The following is a 15161-nucleotide window of genomic DNA, read 5'->3' on the forward strand; positions in this document are numbered from 1 at the left end:
CTGCAGTGCTGAACCATGAGGAAAAGAGGAGGGTGCAGTCTCCTTTCAGTAGCCTGCTGTTATTATCAGCTTATTCAGGAGGAGATGAGCTTCCCACAGCATTGATAAGCAGGAATTCTCATTTTAAATGAATTCAACAATTATGAGAAAGTAACCAATCTGATATAAGTATCCAACATATTGCCATGGGTTCACAGTTCACTGAAATTGTACCTGCAGAGCACTAATTCTGTATCTAACCCTGCCTGGTTAAGGATCAGGTACAGACTCTTGCATTGTCAACCACAGTTTGCAAGCTGGCTGTTTTCTGCTAAAAAATAACCTTAATATTATATTTTTCAGTCTTCAACATGGCTTCTCTAGGTATATTGAGAGTGAAAATTGTTATTTGAGCCTCTAATGGGTTATGATAGGTGATACTGAAAGGGGAAGAAATATGAAAGGAAAACAATACCATTGTTTCCTTAATAGATTCCTATTCTTTATAGCATGCAGGAAGTTTCTAAGCTTGCATTATTAATGTGCACTTATCTTTTATGCAGAACAATACTAGAAGAGATTTACAGTAATTTTCAAGGTAAAACAAGGAAATCAAAACCAGGGCACTAGCTAGTTTTGTGCATTTTTCAAAGTTAAGCCTTTAAAGAAGTCAGAAGGGGAAAAAAAGCTTGTTCACTACAGATTCTCAGTAAGTCAAGCAGAAAATTATAATCTGAAGAAAAATAGCTTTTAAAGAAAGCACAGGCTTGCAGCATTTTCTTACAATTACTGAAAGACTTTTGCATCTCACAGCAGTTCAACACCACTGAACAGCAAGTGTAGGCTTGGTATAAACACATAAATCAAAAACTGATTCCTTATTCTAAGCTTAAAGTTTCAGGGAAAAAAAAACCAGAAGAACACAGCTACTGTTTTGTAGCAGACAGAGCCATGGCCTTAACTCCAGATGTTTTTCCTCATAAAATGGCAGAGTCCAGAGAACATCTTAAGGAAACAATGAATTCACAAATAAGAGATAAAACTTCCTACAGAAAGTCACCAGATTTTGAATAAAATTTTCCCCCATAATGCCTTTGTCACAGAGGATGACAAATGCCACAGCACCTTTACACCATCTGTGTAAAATCTTAAGCCTCTGGATCTCAGTAAACTGCTCAAATTTCACATAAATATTTTCACCTCACCTTTAAGTCTTTGTGCCAAAAAAGTGACCACTGGTATAAGCCAAGGGTGTTGTTTCCTTAACTTGGTTCCACTGCAACAAGCTCTGCTTCCTCAGCCTTTATCTCCCTCTACTCTTTATGCAATAATTGTGTCTTTCCTTAATTACTGCTCCTCTAAACCATAACAATCTGCCTTGGTAAGTCTTTCCAACCTTCCTGATGATCCTCTTATGGCTTCCCTCCAAATTCCATTCAGGTTATCTGGTTTTCTGTGCAAAAATTGTTTTTGTGAAGGTGTCATTTAAAGCAATTATGGGGAGAGTTCTCTATTGTTCCTTGGATAAGCACTAACAGCTTTTCACATTCTGTATGTTGGGGAAAGAGTCTACCAAAAATATCAACCTGGAAGCATTTTAGGCTGAGCAAGGGTGAAATACACAGGAAGAGCACTGCATTAAGAGGTTGTACCAGTTCCCTGATGATGGAGTTTTAGCCTCTTGTCCACCCCAAGGCTCGTGCAAAGCCAGCCAAAGGCAATGGAAGCAAAGCTGCTAACCCTATTAAAATATTTTGGCTGACTTCATTGAGTGGAGCTCGAGGCTACAGTTGCATTTTAAAAATTATTGTGACAAAATTAAAGCTGCTTTAATTTAAATAAAGCTGCTACATGCCTGGCTATTGTGTTGTTTAGTGTTTAAGTATTGACTTGACCACAAGAGAATTCCTCAAAAGGGTTTTAAGAATGAATGGAGAAAAATCATTTCCCAAAAAGGTAGGGAAAAAAAAGCCTTGAAACATGTCAAAGGGGAAGTATTATGGGACCCTTATTTTGAACTTTTCTCACCCCAGGAAATTCAGAAATGCCTGCAACTAGAGCACCTGCAGCCAAAATTAACAGATAATCTAATGCATTTAAAATATTCTCCTTAACTGATGACTGTCATTTAGTCAACACCAACAACATGGTTTGTTCTTTTCTTTTTTAAGGTATCCTATGCTTTTATAAATAAATTTGTTTTCCTTCTTTTGCTTAAGTCTTGAAAACTTGAACTAAAGTGGGAGATGATGTTGGTATCTGTGTAGGTGATGAGAGTGGACAGAGGGAACAGCCTTGGTACAGATGCTTGTGTAGTCAACTGTGCCATTTCTTACTAGGTCAAGCCATAGATCATTTTTATTTTGCTTATTTCCCTGCAGCAGCCTATGCCAGACAGAAAACTGCAAGTGGAAATCATGGTTCTTCATTACAGAGCTGACAGAAAAAGCTGCTAATTAAACTCAAACACAGTGTTAATAATCCATATACGACTGTGAGACAAATGTCCAGTTCCTGGGTCCAGCTTGCCATCAGTATTTTCAGACAGAAACCATTTGTTCTCATTTGTTGTGCTGAAGCTGACTGCCCCCTGTCCCCTGAAATTCCCTAGGTGCCAGAGGAAAAGCATTAAGGATTTTTCCTATGCCTATCTACAGCCATTGCACCAGCTCAAGGGAAGATTTTGACTTTTGGCATCGAGAAAAAGCACAGCTTTCACCGGCTGTACAGGCAGGCAAAAATATCAATTTCAAATGTACTATTAAGAAGGAAGGGGCTGCAGAGTCCGTGTGGCACCTCCCAAGACTGAGCAGTAGGATCAGTGCTAGTCATAGAATCAATAATTAAAGCTGGAAAAGACCTCTAGGACTGAGCCCAATCCTTAACCCAAGCACTGCCAGGTCCACAAAACCATGGAGACAGAGGATTTATTCCATGCCAAGGCATGGCTGGATTCCCTGTTAAGGGGATGTTTAAGCATCAATTAGACAGCAGAATTTCTCTGTGGGAATGGGTTTCATCCCAAGTGAAAGCATTAAAAGAAAGCAGGACACGTATCCATAAGATGTCTGTGAAACTCACTTCAGTAAACAAGAGGCAGGGGCCAGAAGGCTCCCAGGGGAGAGGCAGAGCAGCACAGAGAATGTGTGCTTACCACAAAAATACACTATCCTAAACAAATCCCAGAAAGAGGACCTTCCTGATCCTGAAAAGCACAAATGCTGAGCGGTTATTTTTAACCAGATAGAAGCACATGTGTCTGAGGGACTGCCAGCTGCTGGCTCAGCATTTGTCCCACCCCGCTGCTGGCAGCGGCAGCACGGCCGTGATAAGGCAAAGCAAACTCAGATATCATTCCCCAATTCACCATTCAAGAACTTAATGGAATTACTGAAGGGGGAGAGGGGTCTGTGGACACTTCCAGCTCCTGCAGTACCCTGAGATGTTACTGAGCACTGTCTCATTTCCCTTTGAGCACATCAAACAGGCACGATCCAGCAATTTGTATGTTAAATGTCTGTCAACCATTCCCAGCTCATTTTCCCCCTTTATTCTTCAGTGCTCAGTACACATCTATTAAAGGAGGCCAGTAAATAATACCTCAGGCAGCGTTTTTACTGTAATTTCTTAAGTTTTCTAGCAGTCCACAGTTATCTGGCCATACAAAGGAATTATTTTCTCTCCACCAATTAGCAGAGCGGGAGATCAAAAGCCTCCGCGACTGCTTTAACACAGAGAATTCCTTAATCCATAAAAATTAATGGAGATTATGTTAAAGAGACTTAGATATTTAAATCCTTCTCCACACTAGTCACTCTCTTTTATGTGCAGGTAACTGCAGCTGAAGTCCTCAGGAGCCCTGTGTGTGGCAGAAGGAACTAATCTCTCCAAATGAGAAACGTGAGGTTTTGCCAGTTCTCCCCTGACAGCAGAGGGTGGCAGCCTCTGAGGTCTGACTTTGCCCCCACTGAACCTCTCATGACTTGTGTTGAAGTCTTAATTAGCTCCAAAAGTCCTAAATGGAGCCATTTGTTATTGCTGAGGTTGGTTGTCCCAGTTACAAATAACTGCACTATGCAATTGAGTAGAACCAAGCATCAAGAGAGAGATTCTAAATTTTAATTTTTCCTTAGATCTGAAATGTAACTTCACCATCCTCAACCAGTCCCAAAGCATCCAAACAGAAACTTTACACTGCTCTTTTTATGGCTGCACAGTCTTCACATGCACCTACTAATTGTAGTTACATTTAAAAGTTTTGAACTCATTTTCTCTCAACATCATCCTTTTAAACAGACATATCCCCAAAAAGAGAGGGGATTTTTAGAACAGAGTAATTATCTCCATGATAAAAAGTTGCATTTCAAAGATTTGCTAGAGGGTATTTACTGACTGTACCTGTCAAAGACAAAAGTTACAGAAGGGGGATTTTTATTTTCCACTCTCCCTTCACTTCTTTTCTCCCTGGCCTCTGAGTGCATCTCCCAAATATTTTTTTTCTTTTTAAACCCTGAGGCTCTTTGTGAAAGTAACAAAGGAGTAGATTTCCCATATTTAGGATGATGAGGAACTACATTTACTCAGGTTGGTTCATGCCCAAATTCACAGCTCAGTTTGGGGCTGGGATTGACTTTGAGCTGCTCAGATGCTGCCAGCAGGAACCAGAGCCTCAAAAGCTTTCCCCAGCCTCAGAGACAACGTCCACATTTCCACCCTGCCTTCCATGGGCTGCTCTCCCCCTTGTGCCTGGATGGAGAGAACAGCCTTTTCTCTCTCCTTGTGCCCTTCTGAGGGGAAAAGCCACCAGCTGCTGCTGCACCCAGGAGCTGGGCCAGTGAGAATGTGCAGGTTAATAGAATGATTTATTATTTATCATTATAATTTTTATTTATAATTTGTAAATATATAAAAAAGATATTATTATTTGTAATGATTTCTTTTTCATAGAATCATTTAGGTAGGAGGAGATCCCTAATTAGTGATAGGAAAAGGGGCAATATCCTTAAACATTTGAGAGAACATTTGGGTAGGATATAAACCTCAAAAAGCACCAACAGCAGCACACACTGAGGGCTCACAGAACAATTTGGGTTGGGAGGAACATTAAATATCATCTCATTCCAATCCCCTGCCATGGACAGGGACCCTTTCCACCCAACCAGGTTGCTCCATCCAACCTGGCCTTCCAGGGATGGGGCATCCACAGCATCTCTGGGCACCCTCACAGTAAAGAGCTTCTTCCAGACCTCTGATCTCAATCTCTCCTCTTTTAGCTTTAAACCATCGGCAGGTTCATCTCATGCCCAGCTCAGCAGTGTCTCCTTGTATTCACTAATTACCTGCAGTGGTTTTTTGGGGAGAAGATCAACCTACAGAACACCTATTCTTCTTACACCTACTGACCATGTGATTTCCCTGGCCGGAATGAAAGGACACCATCTCACACTCACAGCCCTCATTCCACACATCCTATTTCACTTCCAGTGCTGCCCCACAGCACCTCAGGAGAGATGCTTTGAGTCTCCCACGATATAACCCGTATCACCTTCATGTAAAACCTGAACACGAGCACTTCTTTCCTCCTTCCTTGGAGGGTTTTGTAGCAGCAAGGCAGAGGGCAAGCCTGGGAAGGAAGGAGCTGCCCCTCCAAGCTGCAGGCAGCCCCCAGGGCTGGCTCCTGCATGCCCCGTTACCACTAGAGGTCAGCCGGAGCCCGGAGCATCCTCTGCGTACGGAGGGATGGAGGGGCGGCTCTGACCTCTCGGGCTGCTCTCTTCCAAAATTAGCATCAGGTCAGGCAGCTGTGAAAGCCAGCCTTCAAAACAGCTTAATTCAAGTGGCTGCCTTCAAAGGAAAAGCGTCGCAGAAGCAGGAAAAGAAACGCAGTGAGGTGAAGACAGCAAGTGAAGCCTTTGGTATCTCAGAGGGACTTTCTGCCGCAGCTTTACAGCAGAAATTCAGGTACCTGAATGTGCTATTTGGGCAGAATTTCATCACAAACACAGCACCTTTTCCAGCAGATTGGACTAATCCTTCCATAAAAATCTGGGCTGAAACCCTTTGCACTTTAGACCTACTCTAAATAAATATTGACAATTATTTTGTAAAATCACAAAGCCTTTGGGTTGGAAGAGACCTTAAAAATCATCCAGTTCCAACCCTCTGCCATGGGCAGGGACACCTCCCACCAGACCAGGCTGCTCAAAGCCCTGCAAAATCATCCCTGCTTGGAAAACTGGAACTACATTCCCACAGAAGTTTTATTCCCTTGCAGCAATCCAGAGCAGCCCAATGCTCTGTCAGTAGTCAATAATACATCAGTGATGTATTTAAACACTATGAGAAAGCAGATTTTAGCCTCTGACATGCCATTGAAATGGACATTACACAGCAGATGTGCAGCACACAGGACTCGTGGGAAAGTTCACTGAAACATTTTCAGCAAGCTAAGGGTTTTTTCTATTAATTTAATGCTAACAAATTGATGTTCCTTTGGTGAAACAATATTATATAATTTTGGAGATACTGCATTCTTCCTACACAGTTCAATAAATTCTTATTACATTTTATATTGTTTTCCAACGTTTTGGCAAGAATTATGCTAGAAACTACTAAATTGTATGAAGAATAGCTTTTTCTTTTTTTTACTGGATTTTTTTTCTGGAAGCTTTGCAGACAAACTCACACATCCTGCTGAGAGCAACATCTAATTCTTGTGAAAACCAGAAATGAAGAACAAAAAATCAGTAGTCCTTTTGGTAAAGACAGCCTTCAGTCCCTGAAAGCCTCAAGCTGCCATTTGGTTTCCTTCTAAAAAAAAAAGGAAAGAGAAAAATCAAATAGTCTATTATACCTATCACTACTATACCTATCAGACAGACAGCTTTCTGGCTTTTTCAGAATTAGTGTAATGACCGGAAAACAGGAAAAATTCACCCAATAGTGAGACTAGAATGGTTTGAACATCTGATATGGTGTCATCTGCATTTCTCAATTTCATACCAGAAAACCAAACGCTATAAAATGTGAATTCTTAAAGAGCAAGAAATCAGAAAAGCCAAAAATAAAAGCAGTTTTTTTAGCTCTGGTGATCACAGAGTGTGAGTGGGGATTCATGGAGCAGAGCCTGGTTTCTGGAAAGCAAGGGGTTTATTAGCAGTGCCTGCCTTGCAATTGCTGGTAAAGCAGAGAGAGCCACTCAGCTGTGCAAACCAGGAGTGAGAGAAAGAAAGAGCAGCAGGGCATGAGTCTCCATCTAATCAAGTGCTTTGCAGCCCCTTCAGATGTGCAGAAGCAGGAGAGCTGGGATTGGGGATTGACAGATGCTGGGGCTGCATTGATCCCGAATCCCAAACTGAGTGGCCAAAGAACGGCTTTAAATAAGGGCGACTCCAGGGCTGTGGGGGCTCAGGCCAAAATCTAATCGAGGCATCTAATGAGCTGCATGGCAGACAGCTTGTCTGCATGGCCAGCCCCTTCCTGGGCTGGCTCAGAGTGAGCCCATCACTCCCACCAGAGGAAGGCACTCTCTGGTCCCGTGTTTGTAGAAGAGGACAGAAGCAGAGGATCTGGTAGGACAAACTGCTTCCTCTGCCTCTGTCTCCACTGTAGCTCATTAAGATCTGTAATAGCCCTACAAGCTTGTATACACCAGGCATTTCATGAATAGCAAGTTTTTGGCAGCTGACCAATCATCTGAATATTTCAAGGCTTGGCAATATTTCAGTCTCCACAGCAAAGGAGGTCATTTTCCTTCTATTCCCTGGAGTGGCAGCTTACAGTTCACTCAAATTCCTTCAAGTGACCTTTCCACTTATTTAAAATATTTCTTTTAAATAACTTGCCATTCTGTTCCAGCTTGTTGCAGCAGTTACAGCTGCACCCCCCCAAACCTAGGATAAGGCTCTGATTTTATGTCATATCATTTCTAAATCCTCCCCTGGCAGATGCTGATTAGAAATGACCAATTAACAGTCCTCCAGCCTGTGGAACAAGCCTAATTAGCCAGACTGAGGAGTGCCCAGGAAACTAATGACTTTTCCCCTATTTGCACAGGCCAGGATGCCCAGTCAGCACAGCCTGGCAAGGCTCAGGGGGCTGCCAAAACCAAGATTAGTCCCTGCAGGGCAGGGTGGAAGCATGATGGTCAGTGAGAAGGGCCTGCAAGAGGAGAGGCTGTCCCAGTCTGGTGCAGCATCTCCCTTGGTAGGAGCATCCAGCATGGCTGCACTGGGCACAAGGGGAATGAGACCCTCTGGAAGGGAAAGCTCCCACCCCACAGAGCCTGGGAGGGATGGATCAGCAATCGGGCTCAGTGATGCTGAAATACAAACCATTCCCAGATGAGAGGCCTGAGGCTTGCAGGAGGACAACAATAGGGTCAAGAAGAGGAAGTTTTGGGGCAAACATATTTTGGCTGGGTGTGAGGACCCCTACTATGTATGATTTGTTCTTTTTTTTTCCTTTAGTCACAAGTCCAGCTTGGCTACACAGGATCAGGCTGCTTTGCACTCGAATGACCTTGCAGTTTTGCAATAAGAAAGTCATTTTTAGTTTCTATGAAACTGCAGGGTTGACCAAAATAATTTTTCTATTGTTAAAACTACTAAAATAGGAGTTTGAACTGGCTTTACTGACTTACAAAATTATTTTTTTTCCACACAGTAATAAGAGAAACTGTCACTTAAGACTGGAAATCCCCACAGTTGCTAAACAGAAAAAACAGAGGAGAATCTTTATAATGTCATGCTTTGTGCAAAAATATTTAACAATTAACAGTCTCGAATTTCTTGTGCATTTCTCTAAATATTGCAGTTGTTTTGTGAAGACCACTGTGAACACAGCTGTGCCAAGCCAACAAACAGTTGAGGCCATTGTTGGTATTTTGGCAAAACTCTCTTCCAGAAAAGCATGAAAGCCAGCTGGGTTGGAAATTGCAGATTCCAACTGTAAAGATTTGAGGGATGGAGTATGCAAAGATAAAGAGGGGTTATTCTGCCATATTTACCCACAGCAGTAAGAGCCCTTTGAGATTTACTCACAGCAAGGGATGTATCCAGCCTACAGGGCAGATAGGCTCCATGAGGAAAGGGGGGGAAAAAAGCCAGTGTTGTTGAAGAGACAGCCTAGCAGCACTGGAATGCAGTTTGGAAATACATTAAAACTCCTTCCCAAGTTCTAGACATTTCCATCAATGCCAATAAGTCCATTAATAGAGAGGGCTCATGTAGCCACACTTCTCCTCACAGAGAAAAGCAAGGCACAATTCTTCCCAAGAATATTTCTGGGTTTCACATTCTCTGAACCTCAGAGAAGGGAAAAACAATTCTTATTTGCTGGGCCTGTATTTGTGCCAAAGTAGAATGCAATATGGAGACTGTTTACCCACAGTGATGGTGCTTTGTGTGTGTGTCGGGGCTGTGGGCTGAGAGTCACGAGATTCTGGGCAGGTGTGCAGGGCTGAGTGCTTGGTAGACTCAGTTTAGATGTAGTATAATATAGTACAATAAAGTAATTAATTAGCCTTCTGATAAGATGGAGTCAGATGCATCGTTGTCTCCCCCTCATCAGGGGCCAGAATATCCACTATGGGCTCAAGCAGTGAGAAAGATCTGGCATGGAGTGTATTGTGCCACCTCATGCTGCTTTATACTCTGCAAATGGGCCATGGGTTTCACAGGTTCTGTCCTGTAGCTCTGAGTAGACTCAAAATATCCTCTGTGGGTAGAGAGATCCCAACCAGACCTACCAGCCCAGCCAAAATTCCCTATCTGAAGTTTACCTCATGTGTTGGTGCATAGCTGTGTCATCACATTCACAGGTCACAGCTGTTTAAAGCACCTTGAGGAGCACAATTCAGAGCACTCTGCATCTCGTGGGCACCTAAAGCCACCCACTGAGGTTGTGGTGCCCCCAGGAGTCCCACAGACCAGGTCACAGCAGGTGTGTGTGGTGATGGCACAGAAACAGAACAGCAGCACAGGATCTGTAGCCTGTGTGATGCCTCGGCTGGAAATAATGCCAGCAAAGGCTGGCTGGCACACTGCAGTAATTCTGATGGTGTTTCTGTCACCAGCATCAATGGAGAGAGCACAGATGCCTCTGTCCCACTCAACAGCAGCAGCTTGCAAGGAAAGAAAGGCTTTAAAATGTTTAATTTGGATAGGTGTGATTTCCCTCCTAGTGCCGCGCTCCCAGGTGTCCCTGTGCTGACTGAAGGTGCTGTTCCTGCTGCAGGATTCCTTGGGGTGCTCCTGATGGTTTCTCCTTCCCCAGCCCAGCGGCCAACACGAATCACCAAGCACAGCTGGCTGCCCCAGAGCACCCAGGTGACACTGGGCTGCCACAGGAGGCTGCAGTGATTCTGTGACCCCAGTGTGGGTGACATACACATCACACAGGGAGCCAGGGGGCTGCAGGCAGTGCCAGCAGGACTTGTGGCTGGCTGATATTTTACAGCTTTTCTCATTACAGAAAATGCAACTCACCAGCTAGACCTAATAAAAGCCAGTCCTCACAAGCGAGGCAGCAGTGATGCCAACATTCAAAGTGGTAGGGAGTGCACACTCTCTTTTTTTGGTGGTGGAGGCCAAGCAAACACGATACAGTTTGTGTTTAGGGAAGCATATACTCTGCTGTGATGTTTGATCTGGCAAGAAACCACAGTTCCTTCCTGCAAGCTGGCAAAACACTAAACACAGGGAGTGCCATGCACAGACAGTCTCAATTAAGCTATCTTTTCTGAGCTATAAAACAGCACTGGGCACATAAAACAACAGAAAACACATTTGTTTCCTCTCCATCTGCACAAGATATACAGTGATTCAGTTTTACTCAGTTGGCAACACCAGAGCAAGAAAAAACCATGCATTTAATCTTTGTTTAGGACCACCTTACCCTGTACTAGCTACTGGTTGTTTCTAAACCTTTAAAGGTGCCTTTAGAGGAACTTAAATCTGGAGCTAAAGTCCATTAACCATGGTCTGTACTAGATTAAATAGGGCACAATTGCAGCAAGTTACTAAGCAATTGGAAAATACAAAAAACCTTGCACAAAGCAAAAACACCACCCCAGATTATCCAAACAAAAAAAACTATCCAAAAAAACCCACCAAACCCAATCACATCTCTACTGCTTTAGTTCCTACTCATGAAATTCAGTTAGGCAACACATTTTTAGAGCAGAAGTAACATCTCCTTAATAACCTTTAAAAACCTGGCATTTTCTTAGAAGCCATGTGTATAAATTAAGCAATAGGGTAATGAAAATTATAGTAGATCATGACAAGTTATTTGGCAACACTTATGTGGCCCTGATGAAGCTGATTGCAACCATGGATTACACACATGAAAAACCTCAGGCTGCTGCAAGACTGAGAGAAATGCAGGCTATTTTACAACAAAAATCTTATTTTGCATTTGGGTTCCCTAAATCACCAGCTCCACCAGCCCAGGTAAGAATCTAAATTCTGTTGGCTAAGCAGGGAGTGCAGGAAAGTTGGTTTGGGAGACCTGACACATCAAGTAGTCCCTTTGTGACCAGCTCCCTCTTTCCACTGTGCCATGCTTTCTGTCACTATAAAGCAAAGAGAAACCCTTGGATTGTAAAAGAATTGACTAAGAACAAATTTAGGTCTCTCTGGGTTTTTTTTTCTTCCCCATAACTACAGTCTACATGATTAGTACCACTCAACCATAAGAGGAAAATAATCATATTCAAATTTGGCCTTTGATCAGCAGCACTTCTCCTCTGCACGAGGAAAGTTCAGTCTGGGTTTGGCTGGTGCCTTTAAGATAAACAGAAAATTACCCTGCAGTTTTGCTGGCAAGTTGGTGAGGAGAGAAGCCAATACTCAGCTAAAATTAAATAGGGTTGCTTCAACATTTAGCCTCCTCTGGATTTGAAGCTTTATAACTGGGGATTCCAAATCTCTGATTTCACACATGAAGGAAACTCCCCAGCCTAACCATTCATGGGACCCTCCTGTGTTTTCAGGAATCTCTTCCTTAAAAATAGACAACTTTGGCTGCATCTGTGCTAATGTGGGCCTGAGGACTTGCCCAGTGTGGGTATCCCATGCACAGCACAAATCCCTTGGGTCTCTCTAGCCTGGCCTAGGTGCAGCTGCAGTGGGGCCATGAGACACACATGGAGTCCACAGAGGTTGTTGCAAAGCCGTCCTTGAGCTGTCCCACCCTGCAGCACTCACAGACATACATTAGACATCCTCTCTGTGTTACAGGCAATGTGCATGTCCACCACAGAAGCCATGTGAGCCCTCTGTGAACTGTATTTATGGTTAATCACACCAACTAATTGCAGGACATTGTACACACAATGTCTTCTTGTTTATGGCAGGATTAGCTCTCCATCCCCTTAGACCATAATCCAGTGCTCAGAGCTCCTCTCACAAACCCTTTGGAGGGCTGCTGCCCCCAGATTAGTAAATTCTAGGTGACCTATGGTAGTATCTAAATGACTCATGTAGCATGAAATAGTGACCTTGGCCAAAAGCTGAGATAGAAATATTCAGTTTTAAAAACTATCAGAAGCTGCTTGGACACAGCAGGATACAATTTCCCTAGCTACAAACCTGAAAAACAGATTACCTGGGCAAATGGCTGCAAATAATCTCAGGGAAGCTTTTTGCTGATAATAACTTAGCTAAATTAAGACAATTTGGTAGTGGAAGGGGAAATAATCAGCACAGAAAGAGCAAAAAGCACAAGTCCAAGGAGTCACAGCTGAGACAGTCACAATAGAGTGTCACCATACAATTTCAGAAGGTTTCAACCCACACAGAGTAACACCACAGCACTTCAAAAGCTTCAAGCATCTGCCCTTCTTGTCCTTCAGCCCAGCCTTTTATCCCCTCCTGTTGATGCACTGCACCTGTGTGCCCTCTGTTCCCTTTGGTGGTTGGGCAGTGCCCCTGGGCACTCCTTACCTTCAATGCTGCTCACCTGCTGCTCACAGCTGTGGCCCATCAGCCACTCCCAATCACCACAAACTCTTTGCCTACACCAAGGTTCAGTCAGAGCATCTGAGCAATATCTATATCTTAAAACAGCTAACAGAAATAAAACAGCAAGTGATTGTGACACACAGCTGACAAAGTCCAACAGATGCCTTCAAGACCAGATAAAACCATCTAGATTACAATCCACATGAAAACTACTGTGTCTCTAACTAAACCATAAAATGGATCCGTCTGCCTGGGGGAAAAAAAAATCTATAGTGCAGTTATAACATTCCTTCCTCTTGTCTGATTTACCTAATATGAATAGGAGAAAAAAAAATCCCCAAAACTCTATTTTACAATTGAGGCTGCAATGTAGACATGGTAAAGAGAGCCACTTGTGCACTTAGGGTAGAACTGATGAGAATAGAAACACAAAGCTTGGTGAAAGGCACTTGTCACAAAATGCAGAACATTAATTACTTTCACAGAAATACACAGCAATTAAACAAATCCAATAGTCAGGATACACATGCATGCCTAAAAGACAAGTCCCAAAGCAGTGTTGTGAATTATATAATACTTTAGCTATTATAAACTAACAGTTTTAGAAACACCAGCCCTTCTGCATTCCTCTCCCCCACAAATGACCCCAGAAACAAATCAAGTCACTTCTGACTTACATGTCTGGTAACCACAGCAGCCAAGGATGGAGGAGGTGATTTGGCTCCCCAGTATTCCCAGCTGGTCAGTGGTGGCACATGGCACAGTTGAGGTGGCCACGACGCACAGAGTTCCATAGAATTCCAGAAAACCCACACAGAGCAACATCCTGACGCTTCAGAAAGCTCCAAGCATCTGCCCTTCTTGCTCCTCAGCCCAGCCTTTTATCCCCTCCTGCTGATGCACTGCACCTGTGTGCCCTCTGTTCCCTTTGGTGGTTGGGCAGTGCCCCTGGGCACTCCGTTACCTTCAATGCTGCTCACCTGCTGCTCACAGCTGTAGCCGATTAGGGATGATGCTCCCAATTACCACAAACTCTGAGCCATCTTTAGAATAACATATTTTGGCAAGGATAACACAACAGTGAACGTTTTTTTGCTTGATAAACAGCCCCACATTCTCCTTGGATATACAAAGTTCTTGTGATACGATGTGTTGACGATACCTGGCTTTATCAATCACTAAAAGTTCTGCAGAACTTTTAATTCAAGAAAGGCATTTCTTGCCCCATTAGACAGATGGTCTGGGAAGGGCAGGATGAAGAATAAACATTGAGTTCATGACTACTTATCACTAAAGACAACCTGGCCTGGCCAAACCTGGCCTGAGTCCTTAATTTCTCTGGAGTTTGGCAGAAGAGGAGCCGTGGTATTCAATTTAGGTGCTCATGGCAGACAGCCTCAGTGTGCCCCTCAATTCCATTTCATTATTTGCAGTTGAGACAGGCCAAATCCTCCATTCTCAAGCTGAGACTAACCATGTGTGCTAAGCAACACCCTGCTGTTTCCTTGCAAACCCATTTCTAAAGTTTCCCTTCCCAGACTAAGGGAGAAAAGAGGAGTCAAGCAGTTATATTTTTTTAAGGAGAAGCTGTTGAAATCTCCTCAGTCCCAGGCTGTTTCCTCACAGCAAGGGCACACCAGCATAGAGGAAGTCAGCAGAAACCCTGTCCTTGCATTCCTGATAACAAATGACATTTTTTGGGGTGCCTGGTGGTAATTAACATTGAATTCCTTGCACAGAACCAGCCTGACACAGACAAACACTGTTTTGTCCTCCTCTCTGAGTAACCCAAGTGTCTTCTCCTAGCACAGTACTTGAATTCATTACGGTGGCCAATGCACTTTGAGCATTAATAATGACATTTCTACTCTTAGTTCCTCCATAATGGATAAATTGCCATTAGGAAGGGGAACAGAGAGGATATATGAATCTGCCAGGGTGACATAAAAAGCCCACAGGGAGAAGTTAATTGTTAACACCTTAAACCCCAGACAGGCTTTTCCCTTTATATACTGAAGGCACTCCATAAGCAAAAGGAAAGCATCTCTCCCTCTATACTGGATTTTATCGGCTGCTTAATATATCGATGTTAAAATGGAAAATAGGGAGCTGCTACTTTATTAATTCCTCATTTTACAGTGCCCAACCCTCAGCTGAATACAAATTAATTTTTTTTCTTTACTGTCCTTAGTTTTTGGCCACCGTGCCTATTTGGCT

Source organism: Camarhynchus parvulus, chromosome 4 (assembly GCF_901933205.1).
Source record: "Camarhynchus parvulus chromosome 4, STF_HiC, whole genome shotgun sequence".
NCBI classification, from domain to species: Eukaryota; Metazoa; Chordata; class Aves; order Passeriformes; family Thraupidae; genus Camarhynchus; species Camarhynchus parvulus.